Below are 14,435 nucleotides of genomic sequence, written 5' to 3'. Positions count from 1 at the left end.
CTCTGCCTCCAGAGTAGCCAATGCAGCAGGCACGCAGTCGGTTTCCTGTAATTTGTGGTGGCCTCTAACCCAAGGATGGCCTTGAATTTGGAGTCCTCCTGCCTCCATCTCCAAAGTGCTGGGATTATGGGCATGTGTCACCACACCTGCTTTATGAGGTGCTGGGGATCAAACCTTTGCGCATGCTTGGCTAACGGTTTACAGACTTAGCTCTATCTCCAGCCCCAATCCTAGTTTCTTTATAATTTGTCCACTTCACAGTACAGTGTTATCAGGAACAGTAAGTGGCCTAATACAGACCCCATCTTTTTCTTTCCATGGAGACTGACTGGTGCCATATATCCCCACCATCCCATAATGATCCTCAAGCTGGGGAAGGGGAGTAGACTTCATCCCAAGCCTGAACACTCGTGAGGGCCAAGCATGCGGACAGTGCCGGGCCTCTGAGGTGTTCACACAGCAGCTCACGTGATGAGATCAGGGTCAGAGTCATGGGTGAGACTGCAGCTGGTGCTCTGCTTACCAAAGAACCCTTGGTGGGAGTCTCAGCAGAAAATCCATAAAAGGGCCAAAGTGCAGCTGGTCCCCAAGCTCCGCAGGGCTCGTGTTCCTAAGAACATGTAGAGCAAATATGCCATACCTGCCATGGCTTGTCCACCGCAGACAGTCAGGTAACTGAGAAGTAGACATCTTATTAAGGCCAGGTCATCTTGGGCATCCTTTACTCAGAGCAAAGGTAAGACTTATAGCCGGTTGTGGTGATTCACACCTGCCATACCAGCACTTACTCGGTGGAAGCAGGAGTAATCAGGAGTTCATGGCCATTTTTAGCTCTGTAGTGAGTTCAAGTCCCGCCTGGGCTTATAGTTCACACTCTATTTAGTGCTGGGTATAATTTGAGACAATTAATAGTAATCAACAAACACACAATAGAATCGCAAGGCTAAATGAGTAAGAGGCGTGCAGTAAACACGGGGTGACCATTATTCCAGAAGATGTGAGTTTGTGGTAGCTAACTGCATGCGATAGCTCACATCTAACTTCCCTGCAAACAAATCAGACCTGGTGACTCACAGACTTCTCATTTGTCAACGGTGGTAGTTGAGAAACACACTTCCGGCACCAGCACTACCAGGCCTGGTACAAAGCAAATTTGTTTTCAGTAGGCAATCCCACCGCAGGGAAGTATCCGGAGAACGCAGCATTGGATCATGAGGTCCCCTTTTCCCAGGAACACGCCCAGCATCCCCCTCCACACCCACTCTGCCATGCTTACCCCTCCTGCTTCTCCTCCACTCTCCCCCCGCCCCAGGGTCTCTCCTTGGAAGGCCTGTGTCAGGTAGTCTTTTTTTTCCCCCTGATTTCTAGTTTCTTTGGGCAGTGGGAAGCTCTGGGTGAACACCAGAAAGTGGGAGGAGAAAGAAAGTGGAGGATTGTCGGAGGCCCATCTTGTCTCTACCTGTCCCTGTCAGGCCCCGCCTTTGTGGCTACTCCTTGGCGAGTTCCTTCGCAATTGTCTTATCTTGTGTCATCAGAACTGGGGGCAACTGTTTCCAGCACCGCCGTCCCTCCGTCTGTTATTTCTGTTCCCTCTTTCTCTGCTCCTATCACTGTGAATCATCTTGACTCATGTCACTTGTAGGGTGTCATTGGTTTCCTGCCAGGACTCTGGCTGACACAGAAGGCCTTTCCATTAGAAATGAACACGTGACCTGGGAGATGGCCCAGCCACCTGTGCACACGAGAAGCCAAGTCTGAATACTCAGAATCCATACGAAGCTAGGGAAATGGTAGCATGAGTCTGTAATCCCGATGCTCTTAAAGAGAGATGGAAAGTGGAGGGAGGAATCCTTGGAGCTCACGAGTCATCTACCCTGTGTACACAGCAAGGTGACAATAAAGAAACCCTGTTTTAAATAAGGTAGAAGGCAAAGACCACCAGAGGGTGTCCTCTGACCTCCATGTGGCAAAAAGAAAGAGAGAGAGAGAGGAGGGAGAAAGGGATGGGGGCAAAGGAAGAGATTGAGGGAGAAGAGGTGAGTTTCTTTTCATAACAGAGAGCTCAGCCAGCACAGCATAAGTAAGGAATATTTAGTTTTTCCCTAGGTAATGAGAAGCCCAGGGATGGCCAGTGCAGGCTGCTCTGTTTTTCCTGTCTGTTTCTCTTTAGCATATTAGCTTGTGGCTTCCTGTTTGTTTTCATCCCATGGTCACATGATACAGCCCCGGTCCAGACATCACCACTATCTCCAAGACAGGCTGGGAGGGTGAGAGGATCAGGCAACCTTGTCTCCTCTACCTCCTCCATCTCCAGTCTCTCCTTTGGGTTATACCTAGGGCACAGGGACAAGAGAGACTAAGACACTGGGAAACAGAATGCCATGTTGAGGTGGGCAAACGTGATCCAGTGCTTGTCAAAGGCATGCTGGCATGCTGTGGCACATGGTTATGTCTGTGGAACACTTTCTTCTTTTTCTCTCTCTCTTTCTCTCTTTCCTGTGTCTGTTTTTGCAAGAGAGGATTTCTCTGTATAGCCCTGGGTAGCCCTGGATGATGTCCTAGAACTAACTCTGCAAATCAAGGTGGCCTCCAACTCAGTGATTCACCTGCCTCTGCCTTCCCATTGCTGGGGTTAGAGGTGTGAGGCACTATCTGGTTAGCTTTAAAAAAAAAAAACAAAACAAAACAAAAACATTTTCTTGATTGAGGATTGATGTGGTATGGCCTAGCCACAGTGAGCGGTATCATGCCAGGGCAGGTGGTCCTGGGTTGTATGAAAAAGCAAATCATGAGAGCTAGCCAATAAGCAGCATTCCTCTGTGGCTTCTGCCTCAGTTTCTATCTCCAGGTTCCTACCTCTGACTTCCTCATTGAAGGACTATAATCTGTTAAGAATGAAGAAAACCCCCCCATAGTAGCATAAAAATAAAAGGTGTTGGATTAATAATGTTTATTATTAGCATTATAATTATTTCTACGGTATTTCTAACCTGCTATCACAATCAATGGAAGACACAGACACAGACAGATTTTAGAACAGCCTTATCTGACCTGGGGTAAGGCAGATATTAACCCTCTAAACTCTTCCCATCACTTCCCAGCCCCCATCCCACGTTACCTACTTTAATCATTCCTATGTGGGCTACTTCCCATTCATAAGTCCATAAATACTTGCTTATTCTTCGTCTGGGCTGCTTTCCTCCAGCCACACTGGCCGTGGGCTCCACCCATCCAAGGTGGCTCCTCCTCCTTCCTCCTTCTCTTCCTATTTTCCTCTCCTAAACATCCTCCTCCTCCCCTGAGAACGCTTAAACTTTGACGACACTTATCCCATTCTGCCTTGGCCAGGTTTAGGCCTTTTAATCAGCCAACCAGGAATAATCAATTAGGCAGTTACAAATGTCATTTTGAGCTATGAGAGTGTCTGCTTGTAAAAGACAGCAAGAAGGCCGGCGGGGGGGGGGGGGGGCAAATTAATTAACAATCAAATACAAAGCACGATATCATGCTGTTACACTCCACCTCATGTTGTTGCTTTTGATCAGTGGTTTATCACAGCAACAGAAAAGTAAACTAGGACACATCCCAAACAATCATCCTGTCTTTACAGGAGAGGGCAGGGCATTGATGTTAGGGAAGCCATGAAGACAGACAGCTGCTGTGATGACGTCATTGTTAGGGCTGAGGATGCAACCCTGTGCCCAGCATCATAGTGAATACTGGTGCACCTGATGGTGATAAGTAGTACATGATGATAAAGAAGGATGACTAGGGACGAGCTTGAGGGAGGGAGGAGCCATCTGTGTCCCCTTGTCTTGTGCCTCACAGTGCTGAAAAGTATTCAGATCACAGACGCAGAAGCAGACTCAGAACACAACCTGACCTGAAGGCTCCTCTGTGAAGTCTTCTATGCCAGCCCCAGAAGTTCCCTCTCCCTCCACCATGTGCCCTCAACCCCTGGATATCTGGTGTCGCTGCATTGCCTTTTCACAAGAGGATGTCCTAGACAATTAGATTAGGGCCTGCTTTGAGACACTATCTAAAAAAGGAAGAAAGAAAGAAAGAAAGAAAGAGAGAAAGAAAGAAAGAAAGAAAGAAAGAAAGAAAGAAAGGAAGGAAGGAAGGAAGGAAGGAAGGAAGGAAGGAAGGAAGGAGAAAGAAGGGAGGGAGGGAGGGAAGGAAGGAAGGAGAAAGAAGGGAGGGAGGGAGGGAAGGAAGGAAGGAAGGAAGGAAGGAAGGAAGGAAGGAAGGAAGGAAGAGAAGGAAGGAAGAGAAGGAAAGAAAAGAAAAAGACAAAGAAAGGGTGCCAAAGAAGACAACATCATCAAAAACTGTAACATACAGCTATAACCCCAGCCCACAAGAGGCAGTGGTAGGAGAATCAAGGAAAAGTTCAAGGCTGATCTGGAGTAAGTTCCATTCCAGGACTCTGCTACAAATAACCAAAAAAGAAGAGGAATCACAGGCATATGCCACCATGTCTGACACCCATACAGATTTTTTTTAAAAAAAAAAAAAAAAAAAGTGTCATGCTGCCATGGCAGCTCACACACATACTGGCACTTGAGAAATGGGAGTTCAAGGCTGCATATCAAGTTCAATGCCAGCCTGAGCGATCTAAGACCTGCCTCAACATTACAACAAGTGTTTCTTAAATTGGGTGAGAAGCCAAGAGTAAGTGTAGAGCTTGTAAAGCATTTCATCTTATATAATTTAAATATGATGTGTCTGGCTGACGAGATGGCTCAGAGGTTTAAAGCATAGGCTGCTCTTGCAGAGGATCTAAGTTCAGTTTCTGGTACCCATGTCAGTCTGAAAACCATCTGTAACTCTAGCTCAAGGGGGTCTATCCCCTTCTTCTGGATTCATGGGCACCTGTACTCGTGTGCACACGCTACCTGCCACAAACAAATAAAAAATAAAATAAAAATTTCATTTAAAAAAAACGATAAACTGGGTGCAGGCACACACCTGTAATCCCAGTACTCAAGGAGGCAGAGGCAGGTGGATCACTGTGAGTTCAACGATAGCGTGGTCTGCAAAGTGAGTCCAGGACAGCCGAGGTTACCACTGTCAGGCATGTGCTGAAACCTGACCGACACTGTGGCAGGCTTGGTAAGCAGGGCTTGCCACCCGAGAACCGGGGATTAAGGGGTTAGTTTATTCTGAAGCGATTTGAGTAGCCCTACAGTGCGGGAGCTTGTTAACATCCACTATCCTACAGAAACAACACAGTCATAAACCCATGCATTTATCAAGGGTATCAGGCGGATGGCGTGGTGGTTTGAATAAGAAGGGGCCCCCTAGGCTCGTATATTTGAATGCTTAACCGTCAGAGAGTGGCAAAACTTGAGGAGGATTAGAGGGTGTGGCCTTGTTGGAAGAAATGTGTCACTTAGCCTTTGAGGTTTCAAAAGCCCAAACCAGGCCCAGAGTGCCTCTCTGTTCCTGCTGCCTCCGGATCTGGAAGTAGAGCCTCTCAGCTCTTCCTCCAGCACCATGTCTGCCTGTGTGCCACCACGCTCCCTGCCAGGACGAGGACCTGACAACAGATTAAGCCTCTGAAACTGTAAGCAAGCCTCAGTTAAATGCATTCTTTGGTAAGGGTTGTGAGGTCATGGTGTCTCTCCAAGGCAACAGAACTAAGTGACTAAGGACAGTCATTTACAGACTAAGACGGCGCCTGTAGTTTTTAGGTTTCGTAGTACAGCACTGTTAGCTTTAGAGCCCCAGTGGTCTGCTGAGTAGATACATTCCAAAGTTTTAATCTAATAGTCACAAAAACGCCAGCTCAGATAACAGAGGTTGGTGGTAAACAGCTATTGAGGGGACTAAAGGACCCAACAGAATTTGGCTCTTGAACGAACGACAACATTCCACCTCTCCGCAGTCATTAAATTCTAATCGGCCAGCCTGCACGATCTTCAGAGGACTTTAGTTCACAGGCCTGTGCTCGGTAGTTAGGTCATTAAAGGAACTAATGTCTTCCATGCAGGACCAGTTAATTCCTGAGGTAATGAATGAGCTCTTGGTTTCAGGAGACTAGCTGTGCCAGCACGGCTGTTAGAGAGTGTGGCTGCCCTTACATTTTCCTCTCTTGCATGCATGCCCACTTGCCTTTCTGGTTTTCACCACGAACTGAAGCAGATACGGGGCCGGCAACCCTGTTGCTTCTAGAACGGCGATCTAAAATCTACCTCTTCCTCTCACCTGGTCTCCGCGATTCCATCATACTATGACCAACTGACCAAGCCGTCCTTCCTCCCTTCATTCATGTTCACCAGGACCAAGCGCTTGTACCTCCCTACGCTAAATGGCTGATTTGCTGAAGCTCAAAGGTAATCCAAGTCTTAGGCCATGACATGTGTTCGAATCACGGCCGGAGTTCCCGTCTTGTGATGAAATAAGACGGCTCTCAAATATATTTTACATTATTTAAACTTTTCATCACACCTGGGGGTCACCCAACTTCAGCAGTATACAGCTGGTTGGGAGGAGAGGCTGGACAGTTGGGCGAGGGTCCCACATCCTTCTCCACCCCTTGTGAGCTAATGAAGATGGCACCAGTGTGGCAAAGATCTCACTCTACTACCGCGGGCCTAACAGATAATGGGTTGTAAATGAAAACACTGGAAACTGAGTGGGACTAAAGAACAAAAGCCGTGACAAAGGCTGTCTAGGTACAACCCATCGTCCTCAGCCTTCCTGCAAAATGAGCTTCACCTCTTTGATTAATGAGATTTTGGAAAGGTGATCACAGGTAATTGTGTTCCTTTGGCATATCTGGGCTTTAAGTAGACAAGGCAACTTCAAAGTCAAAACTCTCCCGGTTCTTGGAAGGTGAAACACAGGTCTTCCCGGGGCTTTCCCATTTTCATTCATTCAGAGTGCTCAATAAGCAGCATGCTTTGGAGTATATCTTTCCTGAGTCCCAACAGCTGTCTTGTTACTTTAGTTCTCGTTATTAGTTAATCTCGGTGGTTTGAATAAGAATGGCTCCCGTAGGCTCTTTTGGGTTTGAATGCTTGGTCCCCAGTTAGTGGCACTCTTTGGGAAGGATTAGGAGGTGTGGCCTTACTCCAGGAGGTATGTTTCTAGGGGAGGGCTTTGAGCTTTCCAAAGCCCACACCAGGCCCGGTGTCTCTCTCTGCCTTCTGCCTACAGGTCAGGATGTAAGCTCTCGGCCCCCTGTCTGCCCGACTGCTGCCCAGCCTTCCACCATACTGATCATACTCTAGCCCTCTGAAGCTGTAAGCAAGCCCTCAGTGAAATGTTTTCTTTTATAAGAGTTGTTCTGGTCATGGTGTCTCTTCACAGCAATTAAACAGTGACTAACATATTAATTAATTAATTAGTTAATTATTTTGGAGACAAGGCCTAACTATGTAGCCCAGGAGAGCCTCAAACTCACAACCCTCTTGTCTCCAAGCTGTGAGTGGTGACCTGTTTTTTTTTTTTTTTTTTTTTTTTTGATGTTCATCAATGTCTCTAGCTCTAATCACTAGATGTCACCTACACCCTAGTCAACGAATTCTGGAGACAAAATGTCTGCCAAATATACATCTCTAAAAGGAAATGCATGAACATTTGTGCCAAAGAACCTTGCTCAGCACAGTGTGGTCTTCAGACTAGCAGCCAGCATAATACCCCAAAGCTTGTCAGAGCTCCTAGTGCGCCTCAGACCTACAGAACCAAGATCTGGAGTTTTAAAACCGTCCCTAGATGATTCTTCTACACAATAAGGTGTGGGAAGCACAGCTGTACTGTTTATTCAAATCACTCTTTCTTGAAAAAAGGGGGCCCCTATGAAGTGTTTCTCAGGGTGTGAATGTGTCAGGGGAATGCTGACATTTTATGATGGTTAGGGGTTTTTTTTAATTAAATTTTTATTATTTTAATATTAGTTATAGTTTATTAACTTTGTATCCCAGCTGTAGCCCGCTCCCTCATTCCCTCTTAATTCCTCCTTCCCTCCCTCATCTCCTCCCTGCCCCTTTCCAAGTCCACTGATAGGGGAGGTCCTCCTCCTCTTCCATCTGACCCTAGCTTATCAGGTATCTTCAGGACTGGCTGCAATGTCCTCCTCTGTGTCCTAGCAAGGCTGCTCCTCCCTCAGGGGGGGAGGGTGTCAAAGAGCCTGCCATTGAGTTCATGTCAGAAATAGTCCCTGTTTCCCTTACTAGGGAACCCACTTGGATACTGCAGGGTTTTGTTTTTTGTTTTTTTTTAATGATTTTGTTTTTATTATTTTTATGTGCACTGGTGTCTTGTCTGCATGCCCGTCTGTGTGAGGGTGTCGGGTCCCCTGGAACTGGAACTACAGACAGTTGTGAGCCTCCATGTGGGTGCTAAAAACTGAACCTGGGTCCTCTGGAAGGGCAGTCAGTGCTCTTAACCACTGAGCCATCTCTCCAGTTCTGATGCTGACATTTTGGGCAGGACATTCTAGTATTATATGGAGTTATCCCCTCACACACACTTTTCAAGACATCCTTTCAAAACCCAGTGAGTTCTTGTGTCCCAAAACAAGTAGGAAAGTCTTCTAACAAATAACCTCTGGCAGTCTTAGGGACACACAACTAGGTTGTGCGCCTTGGAGTATGACCCTGGAGAGAAGTGTTCTTTGCAACTGGGAGAGTCCTTCCCCTCCTAAGGCCTTCCGTACGTGCAATTTGCCAGACTCCAGCACTGCCTGTGTATAGATGGACCCAGACAGTGCAGCTGCCAAGACATCATGGTGCCCCTTATCACACCCTTTCTCTTCCCCCTTGGTAGGAGCAGAAGATATAAAGATGGCAGACATGGACCTGGCCTTCTCCAGCCAATGTCCACGCTGTGGGCAGCAAAGCAGTGGAACAAGAGAGACCCTGGGGCCCTCCAACCGGTCGGACCAGCTGTGCCAGTTCTCCTTGGCCCTGGCACACTCAGTAAAGCAAACAAATGAGAACAACTTGGCATCAGAGAGTTATGTCTGGGGGGAAAGAAGGGAATGCGTCCCAGGGGTGGGGAGTTGGGGGGAGAAGGGCTGGGCCTAGTCTGTGCCCTGCCTATGGTAGGACTAAGGGATTATCAGGCCCTTTTGTCAGGTGGAAGGACTACCTGACTCCATAGTAGAGCCACTGGAGCTAGAGCAAGCGCTTAGAGGAAGTATTCAGATCATAGCTACGCACACCTCCACCCCCAGAGCTGAGCCAAAGAGGCTGGGTTTTCCCTCCAACCTAGAGAAGGGATCAGGTCTGCCAGGCTGAGTTTGGCCTCTGACGTTGCACTCACCAGGCTGTGAGCTTCTCCTAGACTCCTACCGTTATGACTGCCAGCAGTCCTTAGATATAGAAGGATTTTAATTCAGAACATGGCTGCCTGGCAAGAAGAGACAAAAAACCAGACAGGTTCAGTGGCGCATACTTGTGATCCCAGCATTCTGGGAGGCAGAGGCAGGCAGATCTCTGTGAGTTCGAGGTCAGCCTGGTCTACAAAACAAGTCCAGGACAGCCAGGGCTACACAGAAAAAACCCGGTCTCAAAAATACCTCTCTCCCCCCCCAAAAAAATGTCAAAAGACCTAGGCCTGTGTGATCTGGTTGGAATACAGACACACCTTTAATCCCAGGAGACAGAGGCAAGCAGATCTCTGAGTTCAAGGCCAGCCTGGTGAAGAACAAGTTCCAGGTGAAGAAAATCTTGGGTCCAGGTGTGGTGGTACACCAGCACTCAGGAGACAGAGGCATGAAGATCTCTGTGTTCTGAATAGTTCGGTTGAGTCGGTGAGCTGAGAGGCAGTGCGTTGGAGTTCAGTTTGTGGTGGTTCAGTTGGTGCAATTCAGAGGCAGTTTTACTGGGAGAGTTTTACAGAGACAGGTTGACAAGAGAACAAGCTAGACACAGGTGAAGACAGAACAAGCCAGAGAATGAAGATTAGAACAGATTTCCAGAGTTAGTTTGAGGCCCAAACAGAGAAATTCAGTCAGAGGCCAAGAGAGAAGTCAGAACAAATCAGTCACCTTGGAGAGGAGTTTGAGCCAGAATAGCTGAGTTGAACCAGTCAGCGAAAGCTCAGAAAGAATCAGAAAGGGCGAACTTATTCAGCAGTAAGTCTCAGAGGCTGAAAACATTCTAGGCCTGGATTAGATTGCATGGAGGCTAGAAGCTTCCAGAACTAGGCCTAGGTTAGCAGACAGAGGCAGTAAGCGTCAGAGAGGAGAATTAAATCGGGAGAAAAAAAAAGATACTTTAACACTCAGATATCCAGTGAGCTCTCGTTTACTCTCCTTCAGGATTCCCTTTTGTTTGTCCAGATCCCTCTTAGCCGCTCATACTGAGTACCCCTAACTGCAGGCATGTTATAGGTTGTTTTTCTTGGTACAGGGTTTATGCTTTCTTCATATTTATGTCCCTGGTGCCTGGCATAGCAGCTGACACAAAATATTCAAGAAATGTTTGTTGAGTGAACATATGACATTTTTTCATGATCCAACAAGGCCACATGCTAGTATTTACTAAGCTCCTGCCTCAGGGTGCTAGCATTTGATGTACAGCAAAACCTGACGTGCCCTGCCCCGTGGTTCCTTCACTCCTGTCAGGAAACACCACTGATCCAGAGCGTTTCAACACTAGGAGGTTTTCTGGAACATTTCTTTCTTTACAGTTGCGGAAGAAACTATAGCCCACGGACTTACTGTCATGGAGGAGTTTTCCTCATTGCAGTCACAAGTAATGATGTTCAGCAGGAGGCCTGCTCCCAACACACATCTCACCATCAGCAGAAGCCAGCCTGTGGACTGCACAGTTCCCCGGCTGGAAACATGGACCAGAGTTACCAAACATCCCCAGCCCTCTCTTGGAATGCTCACTGCCTTCCGCAATGCCTTCCCCTGGGTGAACATGCAGGCACAATTTCCCAAGTGAATTAAGAAAATGAGGCCCCTCTCTGTAGAATGAGAATGTCTCTCACAGGCTCAGGTATTAGAACACTAGTCCCCAGCTGGTGGTGCAGTTTGTGGAGGCTATGGGACCTTTAAGAAGTAGAGCCTTGCTGGGGGAAGTATGTCTCTAGAGGAATCTATACCTTCACTTCACTTCCTGTTTTCTCCCTCTCCTTCTCTCTCCCTTTCTCTCCTCCTCTCCTCGCCCTCTGCTTTCTGTGTGTGGATGGAGATGTGATCTCTCAACTTCCTGCTCTAGTTGCCTGCTGCCGAGCCACCCCCACTCCCTCTAGAACCATAAGCCAAAATAAACTCTCCTATAAGTTGCCTGTGGTCATGGTGTCTTATTACAGCTGCAGAAAAGTAACTGATATAGGATCTAAGCCAATGCCTGGATAGAAAACCAGAAACAGGCCCAGCTTGGTTCAAGGAGGTGTGTGCCCCTCCCTGTGTCTTTTGCTATTAGGAGAAGATAGTTTTATAATGCACCTGTCTCTGGATTCTTTTCTCTCTGCTTTGGCTTGGAGAATGTGCTGAAAGGAAGGCAATGAAATGTCCCAGAAGCAACATATGCTGAAGACCCCATGGAGAAGATTGGCTGCTATGGTTCTGCACTGGCTCTTGAGACTAGGTCATCATCTGTGGATGAGTGAAGTTATGGTGGGCCAGGGTCTCCTGAACAGCCCTTCCAGCACTCTGGAGTCATCATCTCCAATGGTCCTCAATCTCTCAAGGTTATTTCAACAGAAGTTCAAGGTTGACCAATTCTAGCTCTGGCCTACCCTCCAATCAATGTGTGTGTGTGAGAGAGAGACAGAGACAGAGAGACAGACAGAGAAAGATAGAGAGAGAGGAAGAGGGAGACACAGACAGAGACTTAGGGGTGTAGGTGGGGACAAGGGCCAGATTAGTTTATCCCCTCACTTAACCCTTCTCTGAATCAGTTTAACTCCTACATTCAGCCGAACTGTGTTGTTTCCAATGGTAAGGAGACCTCTGACCTCTGCCCTTTCCCCAGAAAAGCAATGGGGAGCCCAGACTGAAAGGAACATGGTCCGCTACCCTACCCCGATGGCCCCTTAGAATGTCAGAAGCAAGCTTCATACGGTGTGTAGCAAGTCTCAGAAGGCCATGTGTCTGGAGAACTGAGCCAAGGAAGCCTGCCTAGCAGAGAGACAGTGACAGCCTGGATACATTCACTCCAGCATCCGGTCAGAACCGCCACGTTTGTTAGTTCATCTGGGAACCGTCCCAGCCAGGTAGTTCACCATCATCAGTTTCTGGAATGCAGGTTGAGCAGAGAGTCACAGGAACACGCCCATGGCTGTTCCTTGGGACCTCTTTTCCCAGAGCCAGTGGTCTGGCTCACAATGCTTCAGGTAAATCAGGAAGTCAACGGCTCCTTTCTGTTGATGAATTTGCAGTGTTGGGGATGGAACCCAGAACCTTTCACGTTCTGGGCAAGCATGCTACCCCTAAGCCACACCCACAGCCCCTGGTACTTTGAGACAGGATCTCGTTATGTAACCCACGTTGGCCTGAAGCTAACAACTCTCCCGCCCTTGCATCCCTCTCGCCTTGGTCCTGGAACCCTTAGTAGGCGTGTTGAGGAAATGAGGAAAAGAACAGACATTCAAGGAATGACAGACGGAGCCAGGCACGGTGGTGCACACCTGTGATCCAGGCACTTGGGGAGGCAGAGGCAGGCTGATCTCTGTGAGTTCGAGGCCAGCCTGGTTTATAGAGTGAGTTCCAGGACAGCCAGGCCCCCATCTTGGGGGGGGGGGAAGAAAAGAAAAGAAATGACAGGCATGTACTCAGGAAAGCTGAGGTACTGGGGAACTACCAAGATTCTCCAAGATCCGCCATGAGCCCAGAATTGGCCAGGCCGATGTGAAGGTGAAGCAACCTCAATTTTGTACTTCCTGCCACCTCCCAGACTTATTTAACAACACAGCTTGTCCTGTTTCTTTTTCCGTTTTGGTGGAGAGGGGCTGCTTTGTTTGTCCCGAAAAGGGTCCCCTGAAGCCCAGGCTAGCCCAGAAGTCTCTATGTATCTGAGGGTGACCGTGAACATCTGGTCCTCCTGCCTCCACATCCCAAGTGTTCAGATTAAAACTGTTCTTGTCTGTTTACAAGCCTGTCCTGTAGCTTCGCATGTTCTCAGCCTGTGGTCTGCTCTGACCTTTTTGGTCCTTTTCTGCCAGACGTCTGAAGATTGATGACTGGGACCTCCCCATTCTGCAGAGGCATTTATTGCATATATCAGTGGAAATTTGGGGTTAAGCGATGTCCAAAGTTTTTGAGATGATCATGAAAGTAGGATATGCCTCTACAGAAAAGCAGAAGTATAGCCCAGAAAGGAGTTTCCACTGAACTCAAGAGAAAAACCCCAGATTTTTTGGAGGGTTCCCTGGTACCCAGTCAGCAACAGCTGCTACTGAGACACAACTGGGCAGCAGCCAGCAGCTTTTCCACCCTCCACCTCCCCTCTTCTTGGCAACAAGTTGGTTGGCTCGCTACACCTCTGTGTCATTGGTTCTCCCACCTCAAGACACCTAATTATTGGTAAATTCAACAAGTCCCTGCTACTCTGATTGGCTGATCTGTTGTCAGGATAGAGGCCCCAGAGGGACATTGCCTTCTCAGGTGTAAAACCCTCTGATGTGGCACACTGTTGCTTTACCCTAACTCTGTTACCCTTGACCTTACTCCTACCCCCAAAAGAGTCTCTCCTCCTGTGACTGTTGACAGCCAGTCCAGGGATGGCCTGGAGACCCCGAGGTTCCTATCTTTGGATTATCAGCCATGCCAAAGCCATATCTTGTACAACCCATGATAGCAAGGCAGAACTGGGCAATCTGCCATCACAGAGTCGGGAACACACATGCCCTCACGACACTGAACGAGAGACCAAATATAACCACTAAATCCATCTCAGAGCCACTCATGCAGCAAGACACCGCTTTGAGGAGAATTAAGCGCAAGAAATCAAGGAGTTTGCAAGAACAGCCCCAGACTGACAAAAGTCGCCATTATGCCTGAAATTCCACCAGTTAAAAAAATTGTTTTTTGAGACAGGGTTTCACTAAGCAGCCTGGAACTCTCTGTGCAGACCAGTCTGGTCTTGAACTCACAAAGCTCTACCAGTGTCAGCACCACAGGTGCTAAGACTAAAGGTGAATATCATTATGCCTGGACCCATGGGTAAAATTTATTCCTTTATGAATTTTCTTCTATCAACACTCCCTGTTAAAATATGAAAAGCACCAGAGGGAGGGCAATATATTAAGTAATATATTCCCAAATCATCCTGAAAAAAAGCATGGAAATTTTTTTTTATGATTAAATAATTTCAGAGACACCAATGTATTTTTTTCAATACCTACCTGAGGTAGGTAGAATAATGGCCAGCCAAATGGTTCCTATGACCATGTCGCCTTATATTGCCAAAGAGACCCAGCAAATGTGATTATAGTTCACGATTGGGGGCTGCAAAAGTTTTGCTGAGCTC

Source organism: Meriones unguiculatus, chromosome 18, assembly GCF_030254825.1.
Source record: "Meriones unguiculatus strain TT.TT164.6M chromosome 18, Bangor_MerUng_6.1, whole genome shotgun sequence".
NCBI lineage: Eukaryota > Metazoa > Chordata > Mammalia > Rodentia > Muridae > Meriones > Meriones unguiculatus.
Note: the sequence above shows the minus strand (reverse complement) of the source record.